Below are 8,439 nucleotides of genomic sequence, written 5' to 3'. Positions count from 1 at the left end.
ACCTAAATCAAAATCCTACAATTGTACAGTGGAAATGAAAAACAGTTTCAAGGGATTAGATCTGATGGAGTGCCTGAAGAACTATGGACGGAAGGAAGTTCATGATATTGTACAGGAGGCAGTGATCAAAACCATTCCCAAGGAAAAGAAATGCAAAAAGGCAAAATGGTTGTCTGAAGAGGACTTACAAATAGCTGAGAAAAGAATAGACGTGAAAGGCAAAGGAGAAAAGGAAAGATATACCTATTTGAATGCAGAGATCCAAAGAATAGCAAGGAGAGAGAAGAAAGCCTTTCACAGGGATAGGTGCAAAAAAATAGAGAAAAATAATAGAATGGGAAAGACTAGAAATCTCTTCAAGAAAATTAGAGATACCAAGGGAACATTTCATGCAAAGATGGGCTCGATAAAGGACAGAAATGGTATGGACCCAGCAGAAGCAGAAGATATTAAGACGAGGTGGCAAGAATACATAGAAGAATTATACAAACAAGATCTTCATGACCCAGATAACCATGATGGTGTGATCACTCACCTAGAGCCAGACATCCCGGACTGCAGAGTCAAGTGGGCCTTAGAAAGGCATCATTATGAAGAAAACTAGTGAAAGTGATGGAATTCCAGTTGAGCTATTTCAAATCCTAAAAGATGATGTTGTGAAAGTGCTGCACTCAATATGTCAGCAAAATTGTAAAACTCAGCAGTGGCCACAAGACTGGAAAAGGTCAGTTTTCATTCCAATCCCTAAGAAAGGCAATGCCAAAGAATGCTCAAACTACTGCACAATTGTACTCATCTCACATTTTCACTTTCATGCATTGAAGAAGGAAATGGCAACTCACTCCAGTGTTCTTGCCTGGAGAATCCCAGGGACGGGGGAGCCTTGGGGGCTGCTGTCTATGGGGTCGCACAGAGTCGGACACGACTGAAGTGACTTAGCAGCAGCAGCAGCAGCAGCAGCAGCAGCACATGCTAGTAAAATAGTTCTCAAAATTCTCCAAGCCAGGCTTCAGCACTGTGTGAACCATGAACTTCCATATGTTCAAGCTGGATTTAGAGAAGGCAGAGGAAACAGAGATCAAACTGCTAACATCTGCTGGATCATCAAAAAAGCAAGAGAGTTCCAGAGAAACATCTACTTCTGCTTTATTGACTATGCCAAAGCCTATGACTGTGTGGATCACAACAAACTGTGGAAAATTCTGAAAGAGAAGGGAATACCAGACCACCTGAATTGCCTCTGGAGAAATCTGTATGCAGGTCAGGAAGCAACAGTTAGAACTGGACATGGAAAACAGACTGGTTCCAAATCGGGAAAGGAGTACATCAAGGTTGTATATTGTCACCCTGCTTATTTAATTTATATGCAGAGTATATCATGGGAAATGCTGGGCTGGATGAAGCACAAACTGGAATCAAGATTGCCAGGAGAAATATCAATAATCTCAGATATGCAGATGACACCACCCTTACGGCAGAAAGTGAAGAGGAAATAAAGAGCCTCTTGATGAAAGTGAGAGAGGAGAGCGAAAAAGTTGGCTTAAAGCTCAACATTCAGAAAACGAAGATAATGGCATCTGGTCCCATCACTTCATGGCCAATAGATGGAAAAACAGTGAAAACAGTGGCAGACTTTATTTTGGGGGGCTCCAAAATCACTGCAGATGGTGACTGCAGCCATGAAATTAAAAGATACTTACTCCTTGGAAGAAAAGTTATGACCAACCTAGACAGCATATTCAAACGCAAAGACATTACTTTGCCAACAAAGGTCTACCTAGTTAAGGCTATCGTTTTTCCAGTAGTCATGTATGGATGTGAAAGTTGGACTATAAAGAAACCTGAGCACCGAAGAATTGATGCTTTTGAACTGTGGTGTTGGAGAATTCTCTTGAAAGTCCCTTGGACTGCAAGGAGATCCAACCAGTCCATCCTAAAGGAGACAGTCTTGAGTGTTCATTGGAAGGACTGATGTTGAAGCTGAAACTCCAATATTTTGACCACCTGATGAAAAACTGACTCATTTGAAAAGACCCTGATGCTGGGAAAGACTGAAGGTGAGAGGAGAAGGGGACGGCAGAGGATGAGATGGTTGGATGGCATCACCGACTCGATGGATATGAGTTTGAGTAAGCTCCAAAAGTTGGTGATGGACAGGGAGGCCTGGTGTGCTTCGGTCCACGGGGTCACAAAGAGCTGGGCCTCTGCACCCACACTTTAGCTTCGTATTCTGTGCTCTGAGCAGCAACGCTAGTCGGCCTTTCCATGAAATTATGTTTACCTGTAAACAAGCTTTATTTCAGAGCCCTGGGCACTGTAATAAAAGGCAACACCTCTAGGATCTCCTGGCTCAGAAGAACTCTGAGGACAGAAGGAAGTTTTGAATTAAGACAAAAGCACCCGATTCGCGTGTTCTCCGTGAGAGGCAGTTACAGCTCAAGTATGACCATCAGTTAGACACCAAAATGTCAAAGGAAACTCTTTTTGTCACCCATTCATCATCAAAGCTATTTCATAGAGAGCCATTTTCTCTGTGAATCTGCCATTAGGCAAGACAGTTTTCCTTGCGAAGCTACATTGCTGTTTGTTGTTTAGTCACTCAGTTGTGTCCAGCTCTCTGCAAACGCATGGACTGTAGCCCGCCAGGCTCCTCTGTCCATGGAATTTCCCAGGCAAGGATACTCTGGTGGGTTGCCGCTTCCTTCTCCAGGAGACCGTCCCAACCCAGGGGTCGAACCTGTCTTTCCTGCCTCTCCTTCACTGGCAGGTGGATTCTTTGGTGCAGAGCCACCAGAACCTTCCAATTTCTACTCTATTAAGGTGAGGAGGTAAAAAGGAGCATTACCTTTCAGTTTTATCAAAATCATGAGTCAATTACCTGAAATTAGCGTAAGAGTGTTTGCAGAGGTACCATGCAGACCAACATCATTCGTCCGGCCAATTCTCACACAGTGATGGAAGTCAGCATCTTCATGTGAAGCATACAGTTTGATTACCTCCTTTATTTCAGAATTTATCAAGAATGCTATGTAAGGTAGTGCTTTTAAGCAAGAAAATCTCTCCAGGATATAGCAAAACACCAAATCACTTTTATTATACATTTAAAATACAATTCTTAGTGTCTCAGGTAATTAACTTGATAGAATATTATTATAATATGTCCACTGTGTAAAACAAAAGGGGTGTTTTATGCTCGCTAATGATTTCTCCATAAGCCACGTGTGACAAAATATTTTTCAAAGACACAGTTAAAAATGAATCTTAGCAATCTTTGAGAGACATATTACAAAACTCCCGTCTAACAGATGTGTCTGTGACAGTAAAGAAAAATAAACTTCCAAATATTCATGAACATGTTTGCCCACCTCTCAAAGCCAGTGTGCAAGTGCTGTCTGCTGGAAAATCAAGCACCTGCAAAGTGGAATAATTGATTGACTGTGACTAAGGGCTGTGCCAAAGTTTTTGAAGCCTTCTTGAGGCTCCATAACAAAACACATATAACAATGGTTGGTCACAAAGCTAACACTGACAATTAAGTTTCATGAACTAACTGAAATTTGCAACCTTCTGGTTTCAATTTTACAGTTCAGTTCTGCCAGATGGAGTAGGGAGAAAATAACATACATAATTAAAATCAATAAAGTTATATCAAACCCTAAAAAAGAAGAAGAAAAAAAAAAAAACAAGCAAGAAAAAGTAATCCCAATCATATGTTTTCCCACATCTGTAGCCGAAGTCAAAATTCTGCAAGTTAGAACTCGGAAGCTTTAAAGAATAAATCTTAGCTATGATACAGAAAGCTTCAAATATGTCACTTAGATCCAGGTAATATATAGGAATTTAAGCAATGATATCTTAAAGAGTCACATGTTATCTGAATTTTAAGAAAGGTAAGTAGTCATGCTGCTGCTTAAAATAATAATAAAAGGACCCTACGATGATAAAATGGAAATAAAGAAGCATGATCCCAGGGCAAGAACAGATATAAGATGGTAGAAATGAGATGGTAGTACAGTGCTTGACCCATAGTGGGTTTAGTCAATTAGTGGATTACTGACCACATAAAAAACCCTGCTTTGCATCAGCATTCAATCTCCTGATAAAACATCACAAACTAATGTGTAACAGACAATTACAGAGCTATTGGAGAGTAGAGGGAATCAAGTTATGACTTTATTTCCTGAAATATATCAGATAATTAAAGTCCGAGATGAGGGGAATAAATTTATATGAATAAATTTGTTCTCTAGGTGAACTAGGACTTGTTTTATTATTTTATTTTTTAAATTAAAAAGGGAATATACATCTAATTCAGTCTACTGATTGCATATACAGTCTTTTTATGTTCTTCCCTGAAATTTCATTGAAATTAGAAAATAAATGCTAAAAAGAACTCTAAACAGACAAGCAAGTGTTAGAGGTTGATAAAATAGTGAGAAATTTATGGTAAATATGTAATTAATAGGAGCAGATGAAGTGCTGACAATTGAGGAAATCTCAAACTGATATTCAATTGAGTCTGAAAGCAAAGACTCAGGAATAATTCCAAGAAAGGAGAAATATGCTGTATTTACTTATACACATTAAAGAAATAATGTAAATAATGAGGGAAGAATGAAACTAGGAAAGAGAAAAAAGCTAAGGAAATAGAAATAAGATATTAAATAGATGAAAATACTTTAGTAACTTCAGTGAGAATCAAGAAACCACACACATGTTCATGAATGTTTTGTACATACACACAGGCACACACATACACACATATATACATATATATATATATATATATTTACAACACACCCATATATGTTTATAAACTTAAACTCAACATTTGGGAAAATTAAAGATATTTAATGAAATAATTTGAAAAATCTCAATTCCTAGTTAGAAAAACCAAAATATCAAAGTTTGATGACACAAAAGATTCTGCCAAGGTATTTTTCTAAAACATATCCTCCAAAATGTAGATAGAGAAATACCACATAAGACTTTCAGAAGGAAAGAACAGTGAGGAACAGCACATTCAAGGAAATAATATATTCCTGGACTGAAAAAAAGCATGTCTTTAGACATGCAGAACCGACTCATCAAACAAGATAAATTAATAAAATAAAGATTCAAACCTAGCCAGACCTAGACCCAAGCATATTCTCTCCAATATATGCACACACACACGAAATTTCTGAACTAAAAAAGAGAAAAATCTTTAAAACCAAGATGGTGAGAAGAAAAGATAACTTATAAATCAGTAGGAATCAAATTGGCCTGAAACTTCAATAGGTAAAGGTAAAGGTAAAGTCGCTCAGTCGTGTCTGACTCTTTGCGACCCCATGGGCTGTAGCCTACCAGGCTCCTCTGTCCATGGGATTTTCCAGGCAATAGTACTGGAGTGGATTGCCATTTCCTTCTCCAGGGGATCTTCCCGACCCAGGGATCGAACCCGGGTCTCCCACATTGTAGACAGACGCAAACTTCAGTAATGTGAAAGCTAAACATCAGCAGACATATCAGAAAAAGTAAATCATTTTGACATTAACTATGACAGAAAGTTAGTGACGTAACAGTTTCATTTTTGCTTACAGGGCATGTTCCAAGCAGGTTGGTGCTGTGGAAAGGGTATTCTCCCTGCACTGAGCTCAGTGGCTCAGGCTAACAGCTGCTTCACCTCCATTATCTCTGTCAACGTTCATTGCAGATGGTGGAAGGCAACATGGTGAGTAGTTCCCTGCAAGTAAGCTTTCACCTAAAAGTGATGTGCGTGGCTTTTGCTCACACTTCTCTGCACAAAGCAAATCACACAACCTTGTCTAAACTTCAAAAGAAGTGGGAGAGTGCATTCTTATTTTGTTATTAGAGGGCAGAAAGCTGAGGATATATGGTTAATAGAATATCTTGTAAACAAATATTTCTATCAGTCTCTCTCCAGCACCTTCTCTGAGACAACCTAAAAGTCCCCTCTAACCAGGCATCAAGCTCAACAGTCTGGCATCTCCAGGTGATGTGTGCCAGATTCTCTGAAGTAGCCAATGCTCAATAATATCAATAGCTAGTGGTGTATCTAGGGTATTTGATACTACACTTGATTTTAGCTAAAAGGCTGAGAAGCAGTATCTAGGGTATTTGAAAGAAATCAATTTGTAAACACCATTTTGTTCTATATGACAAAATTATTTTTAATAGTCATCAAGAAATAATTGGAAATCATCTTCATTTTTTTATTCATTTGCTATTTTTAATGCAATAAATAATTTAAAGGGATACATTTCTATTTTAAAGATACAATTCAAGTTTAGTAAAGTAGTTCATGGGCCTCTCAGGTGGCACAGTGGCAAAGAATCTGCCTGTCAGCGCAGGAGATGAAGCAACACAGTTTTGATCCCTGGGTTGGGAAGATCCCCTGGAGAAGGAAATGACAACCCACTCCAGTGTTCTTGCCTGGAGAATCCCAGGGATGGGGGAACCTGGTGGGCTGCCATCTATGGGGTCACACAGAGTTGGACATGACTGAAGAGACTTAGCAGCAGCAGCAGCAGTAACAAGGTAATAAAGAAAAGATTTAAGTGACCCACGTGGATAAAAACAAGTGCCTTGAAAGAGCAAAATAAATAAACTTACCATATGAAAATCTTTCAGAAGCCTCCTCCTTAAAGGACATTGGACAAAGACTCAAAATTATAAACTAAATAAAGATTTACAAATGGGTTTAGGAAACTCAAATTGTATTCTGGAATAGACTTAAGAACTAAAACAAAGGGAGACCTATCCACTCTTGTTAGAAATACACTCAAAACTGAATCAGAAAATAAGTTCACAAATTGAGAAAACAATCACCAATTAGAGAATATCCAGTTTGTGGGTGGATGTTCTCTAATAGTGTTAAAAAGTTTAAAAATATAAATCAATAAAATTAAGGCTTTTTAGATAAAATAACCAAAGATTCTATGTGTAAGTGTAAGTGTAGATACTGCAAACAGAAGAGCTGCTGCAAGACCCAAAGTCCCACACTGGCTGAGAAACGTAAGAACAGCGTCACCAAACCTGCCAGTGACTCCACTGAAAGGCAGTTATGAGTGTTCAATATCCTGTCCTTTCTTTACTCATGACTATTTAATAGAATAGTAAATAACGCTGTTCATCATTTGATTGTAACAGTATCCACCATTAAGCCCACTATTACTACAGAATATCAGATCCATCAGAGAAAAATTTTGAAGATACTCTAAAAACAAGCAAAAGGCAAATTGACTTGTCATGAAAGCATGAAGAGAGAGAAAGAGTGAGAATAAGGATGAGCAGGAGAAATTGTAGCTTAAAGTACAAGCGACTTATTCTGCCAGATTGTGAAAAAGACTGAAAAAGATGAGCTTGATGATATGCGATCCGTTTTAAAGAGATTAAAAGCAAGTGGATTTTATTCGCTTTGTTTACTAGAGTCACTCAAGGAACAGAAATTTCTAACAGTCCCCAAATGCTTTCCCAAATCCAATCTGTAAGGTTTATTTTAGGATCCTTATTAGAAGAACATTTCTTTCCCCACCGTGACATAATTCCTACAGATTTACTAGTTAGGGACTACTTTACAAATGGAATTTCCAGATAAAACATATTTCAGACAGATTATTTTAGAAATTTTTGTAAGTTTGCTTATACATATTTATAGGCTTCCTGGGTAGTTCAAACAGTAAAGAATCTGCCTGCAAAGCAGGAGACCCAAGTTCGATCCCCAGGTCAGGAAGATCCTCTGGAGAAGGGCGTGGCTACCCACTCTAGTATTCTTACCTGGAGAATTCCATGGACAGAGGAGCCTGGCGGGCTACAGTCCATGGACTCACAAAGAATCGGACGTGACTGAGCGACTAACACACACGCACATACGTATTTATAGAATAACATCTAGAATTCTGAATGCCTGTACTATTTATAAATCGAGCACTTTCCAAAGATTTACCTGTGGTCACAATATCTCTCCGAGCAGAAGCACCTACCTGACCGTGGCCGCCAACGATGACTCTGTCGCGATGGCTCTAGTGGGTTGGATACAGCCTTCCTCTTCTCCAGTTCACGTGTATCTGAAACTTCAGGATGTGACCTTATTTGGAAAGAGAGTCACTGCAGACGTAATTTTTTTTTAAAGATGAGGTCATACCGGATTAGGGTGAATCCTAAATCCAATGATGGGCTCCTTATAAGAAGGGGGAAGAATGGGCAGACGAGAGGGTGGCGCCATGTCAAGATAGGAAACAGGCGGATGTATCTGCAAAGCAAAGAATGCCAGGGTCTGCCGGCCACCGCCACCAGCCAGCTGAGAGGCACGTGGCTCTTCCTCAGCGCCCATGGAAGTAATCAACCCTGATGACCCTTTGATTGTGGACTTCCAGCCTCCAGAAATGTGACAGAATGAATCTGTCATAAGTCACTACTCTGGTGGTAATCTGTTAC

Source organism: Oryx dammah, unplaced genomic scaffold (assembly GCF_014754425.2).
Source record: "Oryx dammah isolate SB20612 unplaced genomic scaffold, SCBI_Odam_1.1 HiC_scaffold_22, whole genome shotgun sequence".
In the NCBI taxonomy this organism is placed as follows: domain Eukaryota; kingdom Metazoa; phylum Chordata; class Mammalia; order Artiodactyla; family Bovidae; genus Oryx; species Oryx dammah.
Note: the sequence above shows the minus strand (reverse complement) of the source record.